Here is a 15,245-nt window from a genome sequence, read left to right as displayed (position 1 = left end):
AGCGCACCCTCGAATAGGAGCAGAATTCAAGGGATGCGTCTCTTCCTGCCAGTCAGTCTACTCACTGGGCGGCCTCTGACAGAAAGTAAGGATGGGACTTGGACTTCCTCACGTACCAGGATCCAGGGGTCAGTCCCACAGAAACAGGTCCCTTTCCTGGCCAGATTATCCTCACATCCACACCCTGTAGGGACCAGGCTACTGACCACAGCCTACAGAAAGCTCCCATAATGCAGGGCGTGGTCCACATTGGACTCATCCTGCCACAAGGGTCACTCACCCAAATCTGAAGCATCCAAGTCCTCGGCACACACAGGGACAATCCTCAAGCAGGAACACCCACAGAATGACGGTGGGCAAAATGACCGCGTGCACACAGATCACTAAGGATGCTTTCATGAAGACTTCAGAAGACCTGTCAGGGGAAGACCCTGGATGCCACAGGTCTCTGCCATAGCGCCATGGGAGCTGCTGGCTCCTACATTGAGTCAGCCTGGCTATTACAACCAATGACCAATCTCTACCAGAACCATGGGCCTCCAAGCTTGATGCTCAATTGCCAGGGGGCCAACACATTGGTGCTATCAGGGCCGGCTGACTGGCCCCAACCTTAGGGAGCCTAGGTAATTCCAGGCCCAGGGGACAAATGGCGGCCAAGGGGCATGTGCACACACCACATAACAACCCACAGGGCTGGTTGCTTGGCCTCTCTTATTGCAACTCTTCAAGGCACCAAAGATACCCTTGGGGAGTCCTTCTACTGGCAGGAGGCCATCAAGGACACAAAGGTCACCTCTCACTGAGCCTCCCAGGCACAAGCAATGCCCTCTCCTCTGTACCCAGCTGAGGGCAGCTTCAAAAGGACCACACTATGTATCAGTGAGAACAGAACGACAGTGCCGGCAGCCTCAGCAGACATAACATCCCAGGCAATCACACTGCGCTTTTCCTCACCTGCCCAACCATTCTCCTCTGGGGCTCTGGTCAACCTGCAGGAGCAATGCAGGCCTGTGACCACAACACAGTCCATGGCGACCTCCAAGACTCAAGCATGTGACAGGACTTGCAACTCAGGAACTGCCAAGGGCAGAAATGAGGCCTATTAACTTTCACAACTGCCACCGTTCCCCTAGGTCTCTGCAGCCGCTGCAGCCCACAGGGTACTCAGCAATCTCACCAACCCAAAGGGCCGCAATGGCGAGGGCCTCAGATCTCACCTGGGCCTCCAATCAGACACCACAGAAGCTTCCTTGCGTCACAATAGACATCACGAGAGCCCCAATTAGCACACTTGCAGCAGGAACCAGGACAAAATGCACCGCTCTGAGAGAAGACCTCACTGTCCGATGCCAGGATCTACTGCGACACCTACCATCACAGGACAAGCCGGATGCCTCTTTTGCTCCTCAGTGCCCTTCACCATGGAACCCAAATTCCAAGAAGGCCGCTCGAACATCTGTGCACGGCCCACCCGCAGATGGGAGCCTCGCAAATGGTGGGGACCTGGCTCCTACTTGCGTGTGTGTGATGCAGTCAGAGAAGGCCCCTTGCTAACTAGTCCCAACCTTAACCCCAAGGGAAGCAACGTGCTGGCATCAGTTTCGATGAGGAGACGGTAGTGAGTTCTCACTCATTTTGTTCAGATTTTCCAAGGAATGCATGAGAGGGTGTCGTCATCGATCCGAGCACGTGCTGGCTGGCTCCCCACCTCCACAGGGCAGGCAGCGCCGCTCCAAGGAGGAGCCAGTGACCTGGGAGTCCTCCAGCAGCAGGGGCAACTCAGAGCCCCCAGGCTTCTCAGCAAGAGGAACGGTCCCTCCATACGTACAGCCACTCAGGCAGTGCCAGGAAACCTGAAATTCACGACACGTCTTGGGGCAGGAGAAGCCGTACCGTGCTCGGTGATCCAAAAAGACCTGGCACCACCCTGGGCCGCCACACTTCTTGCCGGACTCCCTTGCAGCTCGAGCCGCCGCCTCATGGGCGGACCTTCGTCTCCTGGGTCATGGACAGCCATATCTGGCAACTGCACCTGACAAGGGGACAGAAAGCACAGGAACACTTGAGATGTGGACTTGGGCTCTCACTGAGGAACACTGATGCAGAGCTTTCACTGGGGGAAGGCCTGTATCCGCAACTCAACTACATGCATCCCTTACAGACAACTGGTGACCTACCGTTCAAAAGAGTGCAGCAAATTAGGCTCAAGGTCATGTGGGTGTCTTTCTGACTCAGCATGCATGGGTGGCAGGGGATTCGATGTGGGGTTGAGTGCCTGTGTCCCGGTGTACCAACAAGAATGCACTCTCGGCAATTTGGGGGTGTGTCTAGAAATATGTCCAGGTAGCCTAGTCTCAGTGCCCGCATTGAAAGGCCCTACAGTCTGAACACGCATGCCGTCGTCATGGAGCCCTGACCTCCTGTCCTCCCACGACATGGGGGATGACACCTGGCATCTTCCTTCAGCCCCATGCAAAATTTCACTGAGGGGCTGTTGACGTAGGCTCTAGGCTCCCAGTCTCCATGACCCATGATGTCTGACCAAAGCACAGAAATCTGACTGCCCAAGGACACCTTGCAGAGCATCTGTGTGAATGCCACGTACCCTGAGACTGTAGCTACTACTACAGCTCAGGGGTCCTTGCCACAAGGTTCACCTCCACCCTAACCAGAAAAGTTTCCCAGAGAACTAGAGAGTAAGGTGAACTTGGCACTAGGGCAGATTCGGCCCAGCGCACCCTCAAATAGGAGCAGAATTCAAGGCATGCGTCTCTTCCTGCCAGTCAGTCTACTCATTGGGCGGCCTCTGACAGAAAGTAAGGATGGGACTTGGACTTCCTCACGTACCAGGATCCAGGGGTCAGTCCCACAGAAACAGGTCCCTTTCCTGGCCAGATTATCCTCACATCCACACCCTGTAGGGACCAGGCTACTGACCACAGCCTACAGAAAGCTCCCATAATGCAGGGCGTGGTCCACATTGGACTCATCCTGCCCCAAGGGTCACTCACCCAAATCTGAAGCCTCCAAGGCCTCGGCACACACAGGGACAATCCTCAAGCAGGAACACCCACAGGATGACGGTGGGCAAAATGACCGCGTGCACACAGATCACTAAGGATGCTTTCATGAAGACTTCAGAAGACCTGTCAGGGGAAGACCCTGGATGCCACAGGTCTCTGCCATAGCGCCATGGGAGCTGCTGGCTCCTACATTGAGTCAGCCTGGATATTCCACCCAATGACCAATCTCTACCAGAACCATGGGCCTCCAAGCTTGATGCTCCATTGCCAGGGGGCCAACACATTGGTGCTATCAGGGCCGGCTGACTGGCCCCAACCTTAGGGAGCCTAGGTAATTCCAGGCCCAGGGGACAAATGGCGGCCAAGGGGCATGTGCACACACCACATAACAACCCACAGGGCTGGTTGCTTGGCCTCTCTTATTGCAACTCTTCAAGGCACCAAAGATACCCTTGGGGAGTCCTTCTACTGGCAGCAGGCCATCAAGGACACAAAGGTCACCTCTCACTGAGCCTCCCAGGCACAAGCAATGCCCTCTCCTCTGTACCCAGCTGAGGGCAGCTTCAAAAGGACCACACTATGTATCAGTGAGAACAGAACGACAGTGCCTGCAGCCTCAGCAGACATAACATCCCAGGCAATCACACTGCGCTTTTCCTCACCTGCCCAACCATTCTCCTCTGGGGCTCTGGTCAACCTGCAGAAGCAATGCAGGCCTGTGACCACAACACAGTCCACGGCGACCTCCAAGACTCAAGCATGTGACAGGACTTGCAACTCAGGAACTGCCAAGGGCAGAAATGAGGCCTATTAACTTTCACAACTGCCACTGTTCCCCTAGGTCTCTGCAGCCGCTGCAGCCCACAGGGTACTCAGCAATCTCACCAACCCAAAGGGCCGCAATGGCGAGGGCCTCAGATCTCACCTGGGCCTCCAAGCAGACACCACAGAAGCTTCCTTGCATCACAATCGACATCACGAGAGCCCCAATTAGCACACTTGCAGCAGGAACCAGGACAAAATGCACCGCTCGAGAGAAGAACTCACTGTCCGATGCCAGGATCTACTGCGACACCTACCACCACTGGACAAGCCGGATGCCTCTTCTGCTCCTCAGTGCCCTTCACCATGCACCCCACATTCCAAGAAGGCCGCTCGAACATCTGTACACGGCCTACCCGCAGATGGGAGCCTCGCAAATGGTGGGGACCTGGCTCCTACTTGCGTGTGTGTGACGCAGTCAGAGAAGCCCTCTTGCTAACCAGTCCCACCCTCAACCCCAAGGGAGGCAACGTGCTGGACCTCAGTTTCAATGAGGAGACGGTAGTGAATTCTCACTCATTTTGTTCAGATTTTCCAAGGAATGCATGAGAGGGTGTCGTCATCGATCCGAGCACGTGCTGGCTGGCTCCCCACCTCCACAGGGCAGGCAGCGCCGCTCCAAGGAGGAGCCAGTGACCTGGGAGTCCTCCAGCAGCAGGGGCAACTCAGAGCCCCCAGGCTTCTCAGCAAGAGGAACGGTCCCTCCATAAGTACAGCCACTCAGGCAGTGCCAGGAAACCTGAAATTCACGACACGTCTTGGGGCAGGAGAAGCCGTACCGTGCTCGGTGATCCAAAAAGACCTGGCACCACCCTGGGCCGCCACACTTCTTGCCGGACTCCCTTGCACCTCGAGCCGCCGCCTCATGGGCGGACCTTCGTTTCCTGGGTCATGGACAGCCATATCTGGCAACTGCACCTGACAAGGGGACAGAAAGCACAGGAACACTTGAGATGTGGACTTGGGCTCTCACTGAGGAACACTGATGCAGAGCTTTCACTGGGGGAAGGCCTGTATCTGCAACTCAACTACATGCATCCCTTACAGACAACTGGTTCAAAAAGTTCAAAAGAGTGCAGCAAATTAGGCTCAAGGTCATGTGGGTGTCTTTCTGACTCAGCATGCATGGGTGGCAGGGGATTCGACGTGGGGTTGAGTGCCTGTGTCCCGGTGTACCAACAAGAATGCACTCTCGGCAATTTGGGGGTGTGTCCAGAAGTATGTCCAGGTAACCTAGTCTCAGTGCCCGCATTGAAAGGCCCTACAGTCTGAACACGCATGCCGTCGTCATGGAGCCCTGACCTCCTGTCCTCCCACGACATGGGGGATGACACCTGGCATCTTCTTTCAGCCCCATGAAAAATTTCACTGAGGGGCTGTTGACGTAGGCTCTAGGCTCCCAGTCTCCATGACCCATGATGTCTGACCAAAGCACAGAAATCTGACTGCCCAAGGACACCTTGCAGAGCATCTGTGTGAATGCCACGAACCCTGAGACTGTAGCTACTACTACAGCTCAGGGGTCCTTGGCACAAGGTTCACCTCCACCCTAACCAGAAAAGTTTCCCAGAGAACTACAGAGAAAGGTGAACTTGGCACTAGGGCAGATTCGGCCCAGCGCACCCTCGAATCGGAGCAGAATTCAAGGCATGCGTCTCTTCCTGCCAGTCAGTCTACTCATTGGGCGGCCTCTGACAGAAAGTAAGGATGGGACTTGGACTTCCTCACGTACCAGGATCCAGGGGTCAGTCCCACAGAAACAGGTCCCTTTCCTGGCCAGATTATCCTCACATCCACACCCTGTAGGGACCAGGCTACTGACCACAGCCTACAGAAAGCTCCCATAATGCAGGGCGTGGTCCACATTGGACTCATCCTGCCCCAAGGGTCACTCACCCAAATCTGAAGCCTCCAAGGCCTCGGCACACACAGGGACAATCCTCAAGCAGGAACACCCACAGGATGACGGTGGGCAAAATGACCGCGTGCACACAGATCACTAAGGATGCTTTCATGAAGACTTCAGAAGACCTGTCAGGGGAAGACCCTGGATGCCACAGGTCTCTGCCATAGCGCCATGGGAGCTGCTGGCTCCTACATTGAGTCAGCCTGGCTATTCCAACCAATGACCAAACTCTACCAGAACCATGGGCCTCCAAGCTTGATGCTCCATTGCCTGGGGGCCAACACATTGGTGCTATCAGGGCCGGCTGACTGGCCCCAACCTTAGGGAGCCTAGGTAATTCCAGGCCCAGGGGACAAATGGCGGCCAAGGGGCATGTGCACACACCACATAACAACCCACAGGGCTGCTTGCTTGGCCTCTGTTATTGCAACTCTTCAAGGCACCAAAGATACCCTTGCGGAGTCCTTCTACTGGCAGCAGGCCACCAAGGACACAAAGGTCACCTCTCACTGAGCCTCCCAGGCACAAGCAATGCCCTCTCCTCTGTACCCAGCTGAGGGCAGCTTCAAAAGGACCACACTATGTATCAGTGAGAACAGAACGACAGTGCCTGCAGCCTCAGCAGACATAACATCCCAGGCAATCACACTGCGCTTTTCCTCACCTGCCCAACCATTCTCCTCTGGGGCTCTGGTCAACCTGCAGGAGCAATGCAGGCCTGTGACCACAACACAGTCCATGGCGACCTCCAAGACTCAAGCATGTGACAGGACTTGCAACTCAGGAACTGCCAAGGGCAGAAATGAGGCCTATTAACTTTCACAACTGCCACCGTTCCCCTAGGTCTCTGCAGCCGCTGCAGCCCACAGGGTACTCAGCAATCTCACCAACCCAAAGGGCCGCAATGGCGAGGGCCTCAGATCTCACCTGGGCCTCCAATCAGACACCACAGAAGGTTCATTGCGTCACAATCGACATCACGAGAGCCCCAATTAGCACACTTGCAGCAAGAACCAGGACAAAATGCACCGCTCTGAGAGAAGAACTCACTGTCCGATGCCAGGATCTACTGCGACACCTACCACCACTGGACAAGCCGGATGCCTCTTCTGCTCCTCAGTGCCCTTCACCATGGAACCCACATTCCAAGAAGGCCGCTCGAACATCTGTACACGGCCTACCCGCAGATGGGAGCCTCGCAAATGGTGGGGACCTGGCTCCTACTTGCTTGTGTGTGACGCAGTCAGAGAAGCCCTCTTGCTAACCAGTCCCACCCTCAACCCCAAGGGAGGCAACGTGCTGGACCTCAGTTTCGATGAGGAGACGGTAGTGAGTTCTCACTCATTTTGTTCAGATTTCCAAGGAATGCATGAGAGGGTGTCATCATCGATCCGAGCACGTGCTGGCTGGCTCCCCACCTCCACAGGGCAGGCAGCGCCGCTCCAAGGAGGAGCCACTGACCTGGGAGTCCTCCAGCAGCAGGGGCAACTCAGAGTTCACAGGCTTCTCAGCAAGAGGAACGGTCCCTCCATACGTACAGCCACTCAGGCAGTGCCAGGAAACCTGAAATTCACGACACGTCTTGGGGCAGGAGAAGCCGTACCGTGCTCGGTGATCCAAAAAGACCTGGCACCACCCTGGGCCGCCACACTTCTTGCCGGACTCCCTTGCACCTCGAGCCGCCGCCTCATGGGCGGACCTTCGTCTCCTGGGTCATGGACAGCCATATCTGGCAACTGCACCTGACAAGGGGACAGAAAGCACAGGAACACTTGAGATGTGGACTTGGGCTCTCACTGAGGAACACTGATGCAGAGCTTTCACTGGGGAAAGGCCTGTATCTGCAACCCAACTACATCCATCCCTTACAGACAACTGGTGACCTACCGTTCAAAAGAGTGCAGCAAATTAAGCTCAAGGTCATGTGGGTGTCTTTCTGACTCAGCATGCATGGGTGGCAGGGGATTCGATGTGGGGTTGAGTGCCTGTGTCGCGGTGTACCAACAAGAATGCACTCTCGGCAATTTGGGGGTGTGTCCAGAAATATGTCCAGGTAGCCTAGTCTCAGTGCCCACATTGAAAGGCCCTACAGTCTGAACACGCATGCCGTCGTCATGGAGCCCTGACCTCCTGTCCTCCCACGACATGGGGGATGACACCTGGCATCTTCCTTCAGCCCCATGCAAAATTTCACTGAGGGGCTGTTGACGTAGGCTCTAGGCTCCCAGTCTCCATGACCCATGATGTCTGACCAAAGCACAGAAATCTGACTGCCCAAGGACACCTTGCAGAGCATCTGTGTGAATGCCACGTACCCTGAGACTGTAGCTACTACTACAGCTCAGGGGTCCTTGGCACAAGGTTCACCTCCACCCTAACCAGAAAAGTTTCCCAGAGAACTACAGAGTAAGGTGAACTTGGCACTAGGGCAGATTCAGCCCAGCGCACCCTCGAAGAGGAGCAGAATTCAAGGCATGCGTCTCTTCCTGCCAGTCAGTCTACTCATTGGGCGGCCTCTGACAGAAAGTAAGGATGGGACTTGGACTTCCTCACGTACCAGGATCCAGGGGTCAGTCCCACAGAAACAGGTCCCTTTCCTGGCCAGATTATCCTCACATCCACACCCTGTAGGGACCAGGCTACTGACCACAGCCTACAGAAAGCTCCCATAATGCAGGGCGTGGTCCACATTGGACTCATCCTGCCCCAAGGGTCACTCACCCAAATCTGAAGCCTCCAAGGCCTCGGCACACACAGGGACAATCCTCAAGCAGGAACACCCACAGGATGACGGTGGGCAAAATGACCGCGTGCACACAGATCACTAAGGATGCTTTCATGAAGACTTCAGAAGACCTGTCAGGGGAAGACCCTGGATGCCACAGGTCTCTGCCATAGCGCCATGGGAGCTGCTGGCTCCTACATTCAGTCAGCCTGGCTATTCCAACCAATGACCAAACTCTACCAGAACCATGGGCCTCCAAGCTTGATGCTCCATTGCCAGGGGGCCAACACATTGGTGCTATCAGGGCCGGCTGACTGGCCCCAACCTTAGGGAGCCTAGGTAATTCCAGGCCCAGGGGACAAATGGCGGCCAAGGGGCATGTGCACACACCACATAACAACCCACAGGGCTGGTTGCTTGGCCTCTCTTATTGCAACTCTTCAAGGCACCAAAGATACCCTTGGGGAGTCCTTCTACTGGCAGCAGGCCACCAAGGACACAAAGGTCACCTCTCACTGAGCCTCCCAGGCACAAGCAATGCCCTCTCCTCTGTACCCAGCTGAGGGCAGCTTCAAAAGGACCACACTATGTATCAGTGAGAACAGAACGACAGTGCCTGCAGCCTCAGCAGACATAACATCCCAGGCAATCACACTGCGCTTTTCCTCACCTGCCCAACCATTCTCCTCTGGGGCTCTGGTCAACCTGCAGGAGCAATGCAGGCCTGTGACCACAACACAGTCCATGGCGACCTCCAAGACTCAAGCATGTGACAGGACTTGCAACTCAGGAACTGCCAAGGGCAGAAATGAGGCCTATTAACTTTCACAACTGCCACCGTTCCCCTAGGTCTCTGCAGCCGCTGCAGCCCACAGGGTACTCAGCAATCTCACCAACCCAAAGGGCCGCAATGGCGAGGGCCTCAGATCTCACCTGGGCCTCCAATCAGACACCACAGAAGCTTCCTTGCGTCACAATCGACATCACGAGAGCCCCAATTAGCACACTTGCAGCAGGAACCAGAACAAAATGCACCGCTCTGAGAGAAGAACTCACTGTCCGATGCCAGGATTTACTGCGACACCTACCACCACTGGACAAGCCGGATGCCTCTTCTGCTCCTCAGTGCCCTTCACCATGGACCCCACATTCCAAGAAGGCCGCTCGAACATCTGTGCACGGCCCACCCGCAGATGGGATCCTCGCAAATGGTGGGCACCTGGCTCCTACTTGCGTGTGTGTGACGCAGTCAGAGAAGGCCCCTTGCTAACCAGTCCCAACCTTAACCCCAAGGGAGGCAACGTGCTGGACCTCAGTTTCGATGAGGAGACGGTAGTGAGTTCTCACTCATTTTGTTCAGATTTCCAAGGAATGCATGAGAGGGTGTCGTCATCGATCCGAGCACGTGCTGGCTGGCTCCCCACCTCCACAGGGCAGGCAGCGCCGCTCCAAGGAGGAGCCAGTGACCTGGGAGTCCTCCAGCAGCCGGGGCAACTCAGAGCCCCCAGGCTTCTCAGCAAGAGGAACGGTCCCTCCATACATACAGCCACTCAGGCAGTGCCAGGAAACCTGAAATTCACGACACGTCTTGGGGCAGGAGAAGCCGTACCGTGCTCGGTGATCCAAAAAGACCTGGCACCACCCTGGGCCGCCACACTTCTTACCGGACTCCCTTGCACCTCGAGCCGCCGCCTCATGGGCGGACCTTCGTCTCCTGGGTCATGGACAGCCATATCTGGCAACTGCACCTGACAAGGGGACAGAAAGCACAGGAACACTTGAGATGTGGACTTGGGCTCTCACTGAGGAACACTGATGCAGAGCTTTCACTGGGGGAAGGCCTGTATCTGCAACCCAACTACATCCATCCCTTACAGACAACTGGTGACCTACCGTTCAAAAGAGTGCAGCAAATTAAGCTCAAGGTCATGTGGGTGTCTTTCTGACTCAGCATGCATGGGTGGCAGGGGATTCGATGTGGGGTTGAGTGCCTGTGTCCCGGTGTACCAACAAGAATGCACTCTCGGCAATTTGGGGGTGTGTCCAGAAATATGTCCAGGTAGCAAAGTCTCAGTGCCCGCATTGAAAGGCCCTACAGTCTGAACACCCATGCCGTCGTCATGGAGCCCTGACCTCCTGTCCTCCCACGACATGGGGGATGACACCTGGCATCTTCCTTCAGCCCCATGCAAAATTTCACTGAGGGGCTGTTGACGTAGGCTCTAGGCTCCCAGTCTCCATGACCCATGATGTCTGACCAAAGCACAGAAATCTGACTGCCCAAGGACACCTTGCAGAGCATCTGTGTGAATGCCACGTACCCTGAGACTGTAGCTACTACTACAGCTCAGGGGTCCTTGGCACAAGGTTCACCTCCACCCTAACCAGAAAAGTTTCCCAGAGAACTACAGAGTAAGGTGAACTTGGCACTAGGGCAGATTCGGCCCAGCGCACCCTCGAATCGGAGCAGAATTCAAGGCATGCGTCTCTTCCTGCCAGTCAGTCTACTCATTGGGCGGCCTCTGACAGAAAGTAAGGATGGGACTTGGACTTCCTCACGTACCAGGATCCAGGGGTCAGTCCCACAGAAACAGGTCCCTTTCCTGGCCAGATTATCCTCACATCCACACCCTGTAGGGACCAGGCTACTGACCACAGCCTACAGAAAGCTCCCATAATGCAGGGCGTGGTCCACATTGGACTCATCCTGCCCCAAGGGTCACTCACCCAAATCTGAAGCCTCCAAGGCCTCGGCACACACAGGGACAATCCTCAAGCAGGAACACCCACAGGATGACGGTGGGCAAAATGACCGCGTGCACACAGATCACTAAGGATGCTTTCATGAAGACTTCAGAAGACCTGTCAGGGGAAGACCCTGGATGCCACAGGTCTCTGCCATAGCGCCATGGGAGCTGCTGGCTCCTACATTGAGTCAGCCTGGATATTCCACCCAATGACCAATCTCTACCAGAACCATGGGCCTCCAAGCTTGATGCTCCATTGCCAGGGGGCCAACACATTGGTGCTATCAGGGCCGGCTGACTGGCCCCAACCTTAGGGAGCCTAGGTAATTCCAGGCCCAGGGGACAAATGGCGGCCAAGGGGCATGTGCACACACCACATAACAACCCACAGGGCTGGTTGCTTGGCCTCTCTTATTGCAACTCTTCAAGGCACCAAAGATACCCTTGGGGAGTCCTTCTACTGGCAGCAGGCCACCAAGGACACAAAGGTCACCTCTCACTGAGCCTCCCAGGCACAAGCAATGCCCTCTCCTCTGTACCCAGCTGAGGGCAGCTTCAAAAGGACCACACTATGTATCAGTGAGAACAGAACGACAGTGCCTGCAGCCTCAGCAGACATAACATCCCAGGCAATCACACTGCGCTTTTCCTCACCTGCCCAACCATTCGCCTCTGGGGCTCTGGTCAACCTGCAGGAGCAATGCAGGCCTGTGACCACAACACAGTCCATGGCGACCTCCAAGACTCAAGCATGTGACGGGACTTGCAACTCAGGAACTGCCAAGGGCAGAAATGAGGCCTATTAACTTTCACAACTGCCACCGTTCCCCTAGGTCTCTGCAGCCGCTGCAGCCCACAGGGTACTCAGCAATCTCACCAACCCAAAGGGCCGCAATGGCGAGGGCCTCAGATCTCACCTGGGCCTCCAATCAGACACCACAGAAGCTTCCTTGCGTCACAATCGACATCACGAGAGCCCCAATTAGTACATTTGCAGCAGGAACCAGGACAAAATGCACCGCTCTGAGAGAAGACCTCACTGTCCGATGCCAGGATCTACTGCGACACCTACCACCACTGGACAAGCCGGATGCCTCTTCTGCTCCTCAGTGCCCTTCACCATGGAACCCACATTCCAAGAAGGCCGCTCGAACATCTGTACACGGCCCACCCGCAGATGGGAGCCTCGCAAATGGTGGGGACCTGGCTCCTACTTGCTTGTGTGTGACGCAGTCAGAGAAGCCCTCTTGCTAACCAGTCCCACCCTCAACCCCAAGGGAGGCAACGTGCTGGACCTCAGTTTCGATGAGGAGACGGTAGTGAGTTCTCACTCATTTTGTTCAGATTTCCAAGGAATGCATGAGAGGGTGTCGTCATCGATCCGAGCACGTGCTGGCTGGCTCCCCACCTCCACAGGGCAGGCAGCGCCGCTCCAAGGAGGAGCCACTGACCTGGGAGTCCTCCAGCAGCAGGGGCAACTCAGAGTTCACAGGCTTCTCAGCAAGAGGAACGGTCCCTCCATACGTACAGCCACTCAGGCAGTGCCAGGAAACCTGAAATTCACGACACGTCTTGGGGCAGGAGAAGCCGTACCGTGCTCGGTGATCCAAAAAGACCTGGCACCACCCTGGGCCGCCACACTTCTTGCCGGACTCCCTTGCACCTCGAGCCGCCGCCTCATGGGCGGACCTTCGTCTCCTGGGTCATGGACAGCCATATCTGGCAACTGCACCTGACAAGGGGACAGAAAGCACAGGAACACTTGAGATGTGGACTTGGGCTCTCACTGAGGAACACTGATGCAGAGCTTTCACTGGGGAAAGGCCTGTATCTGCAACCCAACTACATCCATCCCTTACAGACAACTGGTGACCTACCGTTCAAAAGAGTGCAGCAAATTAAGCTCAAGGTCATGTGGGTGTCTTTCTGACTCAGCATGCATGGGTGGCAGGGGATTCGATGTGGGGTTGAGTGCCTGTGTCCCGGTGTACCAACAAGAATGCACTCTCGGCAATTTGGGGGTGTGTCCAGAAATATGTCCAGGTAGCCTAGTCTCAGTGCCCGCATTGAAAGGCCCTACAGTCTGAACACGCATGCCGTCGTCATGGAGCCCTGACCTCCTGTCCTCCCACGACATGGGGGATGACACCTGGCATCTTCCTTCAGCCCCATGCAAAATTTCACTGAGGGGCTGTTGACGTAGGCTCTAGGCTCCCAGTCTCCATGACCCATGATGTCTGACCAAAGCACAGAAATCTGACTGCCCAAGGACACCTTGCAGAGCATCTGTGTGAATGCCACGTACCCTGAGACTGTAGCTACTACTACAGCTCAGGGGTCCTTGGCACAAGGTTCACCTCCACCCTAACCAGAAAAGTTTCCCAGAGAACTACAGAGTAAGGTGAACTTGGCACTAGGGCAGATTCAGCCCAGCGCACCCTCGAAGAGGAGCAGAATTCAAGGCATGCGTCTCTTCCTGCCAGTCAGTCTACTCATTGGGCGGCCTCTGACAGAAAGTAAGGATGGGACTTGGACTTCCTCACGTACCAGGATCCAGGGGTCAGTCCCACAGAAACAGGTCCCTTTCCTGGCCAGATTATCCTCACATCCACACCCTGTAGGGACCAGGCTACTGACCACAGCCTACAGAAAGCTCCCATAATGCAGGGCGTGGTCCACATTGGACTCATCCTGCCCCAAGGGTCACTCACCCAAATCTGAAGCCTCCAAGGCCTCGGCACACACAGGGACAATCCTCAAGCAGGAACACCCACAGGATGACGGTGGGCAAAATGACCGCGTGCACACAGATCACTAAGGATGCTTTCATGAAGACTTCAGAAGACCTGTCAGGGGAAGACCCTGGATGCCACAGGTCTCTGCCATAGCGCCATGGGAGCTGCTGGCTCCTACATTTAGTCAGCCTGGCTATTCCAACCAATGACCAAACTCTACCAGAACCATGGGCCTCCAAGCTTGATGCTCCATTGCCAGGGGGCCAACACATTGGTGCTATCAGGGCCGGCTGACTGGCCCCAACCTTAGGGAGCCTAGGTAATTCCAGGCCCAGGGGACAAATGGCGGCCAAGGGGCATGTGCACACACCACATAACAACCCACAGGGCTGGTTGCTTGGCCTCTCTTATTGCAACTCTTCAAGGCACCAAAGATACCCTTGGGGAGTCCTTCTACTGGCAGCAGGCCACCAAGGACACAAAGGTCACCTCTCACTGAGCCTCCCAGGCACAAGCAATGCCCTCTCCTCTGTACCCAGCTGAGGGCAGCTTCAAAAGGACCACACTATGTATCAGTGAGAACAGAACGACAGTGCCTGCAGCCTCAGCAGACATAACATCCCAGGCAATCACACTGCGCTTTTCCTCACCTGCCCAACCATTCTCCTCTGGGGCTCTGGTCAACCTGCAGGAGCAATGCAGGCCTGTGACCACAACACAGTCCATGGCGACCTCCAAGACTCAAGCATGTGACAGGACTTGCAACTCAGGAACTGCCAAGGGCAGAAATGAGGCCTATTAACTTTCACAACTGCCACCGTTCCCCTAGGTCTCTGCAGCCGCTGCAGCCCACAGGGTACTCAGCAATCTCACCAACCCAAAGGGCCGCAATGGCGAGGGCCTCAGATCTCACCTGGGCCTCCAATCAGACACCACAGAAGCTTCCTTGAGTCACAATCGACATCACGAGAGCCCCAATTAGCACACTTGCAGCAGGAACCAGAACAAAATGCACCGCTCTGAGAGAAGTACTCACTGTCCGATGCCAGCATTTACGGCGACACCTACCACCACTGGACAAGCCGGATGCCTCTTCTGCTCCTCAGTGCCCTTCACCATGGACCCCAAATTCCAAGAAGGCCGCTCGAACATCTGTGCACGGCCCACCCGCAGATGGGATCCTCGCAAATGGTGGGCACCTGGCTCCTACTTGCGTGTGTGTGACGCAGTCAGAGAAGGCCCCTTGCTAACCAGTCCCAACCTTAACCCCAAGGGAGGCAACGTGCT

At 55.7% G+C, this 15,245-nt stretch overlaps 5 non-coding genes across 5 annotated transcripts; all 5 read right to left on the bottom strand.

The window, feature by feature from the left end:
- Nucleotides 1-1,592: 1,592 nt before the first annotated feature.
- On the bottom strand, nt 1,593-1,683 carry LOC122707212. Its single transcript, XR_006344733.1, has one exon. It is a non-coding gene; the product is annotated as a small nucleolar RNA SNORD116 (small nucleolar RNA).
- Nucleotides 1,684-4,321: 2,638 nt separating this feature from the next.
- On the bottom strand, nt 4,322-4,414 carry LOC122707195. Its single transcript, XR_006344716.1, has one exon. It is a non-coding gene; the product is annotated as a small nucleolar RNA SNORD116 (small nucleolar RNA).
- A 2,638-nt stretch (nt 4,415-7,052) lies between these two features.
- On the bottom strand, nt 7,053-7,144 carry LOC122707101. The gene has a single exon (XR_006344625.1). It is a non-coding gene; the product is annotated as a small nucleolar RNA SNORD116 (small nucleolar RNA).
- A 2,639-nt stretch (nt 7,145-9,783) lies between these two features.
- Nucleotides 9,784-9,875, bottom strand: LOC122707125. Its single transcript, XR_006344648.1, has one exon. It is a non-coding gene; the product is annotated as a small nucleolar RNA SNORD116 (small nucleolar RNA).
- A 2,639-nt stretch (nt 9,876-12,514) lies between these two features.
- LOC122707124 lies at nt 12,515-12,606 on the bottom strand. Its single transcript, XR_006344647.1, has one exon. It is a non-coding gene; the product is annotated as a small nucleolar RNA SNORD116 (small nucleolar RNA).
- Nucleotides 12,607-15,245: the final 2,639 nt, after the last annotated feature.

The sequence above is a fragment of the Cervus elaphus genome, chromosome 13, assembly GCF_910594005.1.
Source record: "Cervus elaphus chromosome 13, mCerEla1.1, whole genome shotgun sequence".
Taxonomy (NCBI): domain Eukaryota; kingdom Metazoa; phylum Chordata; class Mammalia; order Artiodactyla; family Cervidae; genus Cervus; species Cervus elaphus.
The sequence above is the reverse complement of the archived record's forward strand: the minus strand, read 5'-3'. Positions and strand labels throughout refer to the sequence as shown.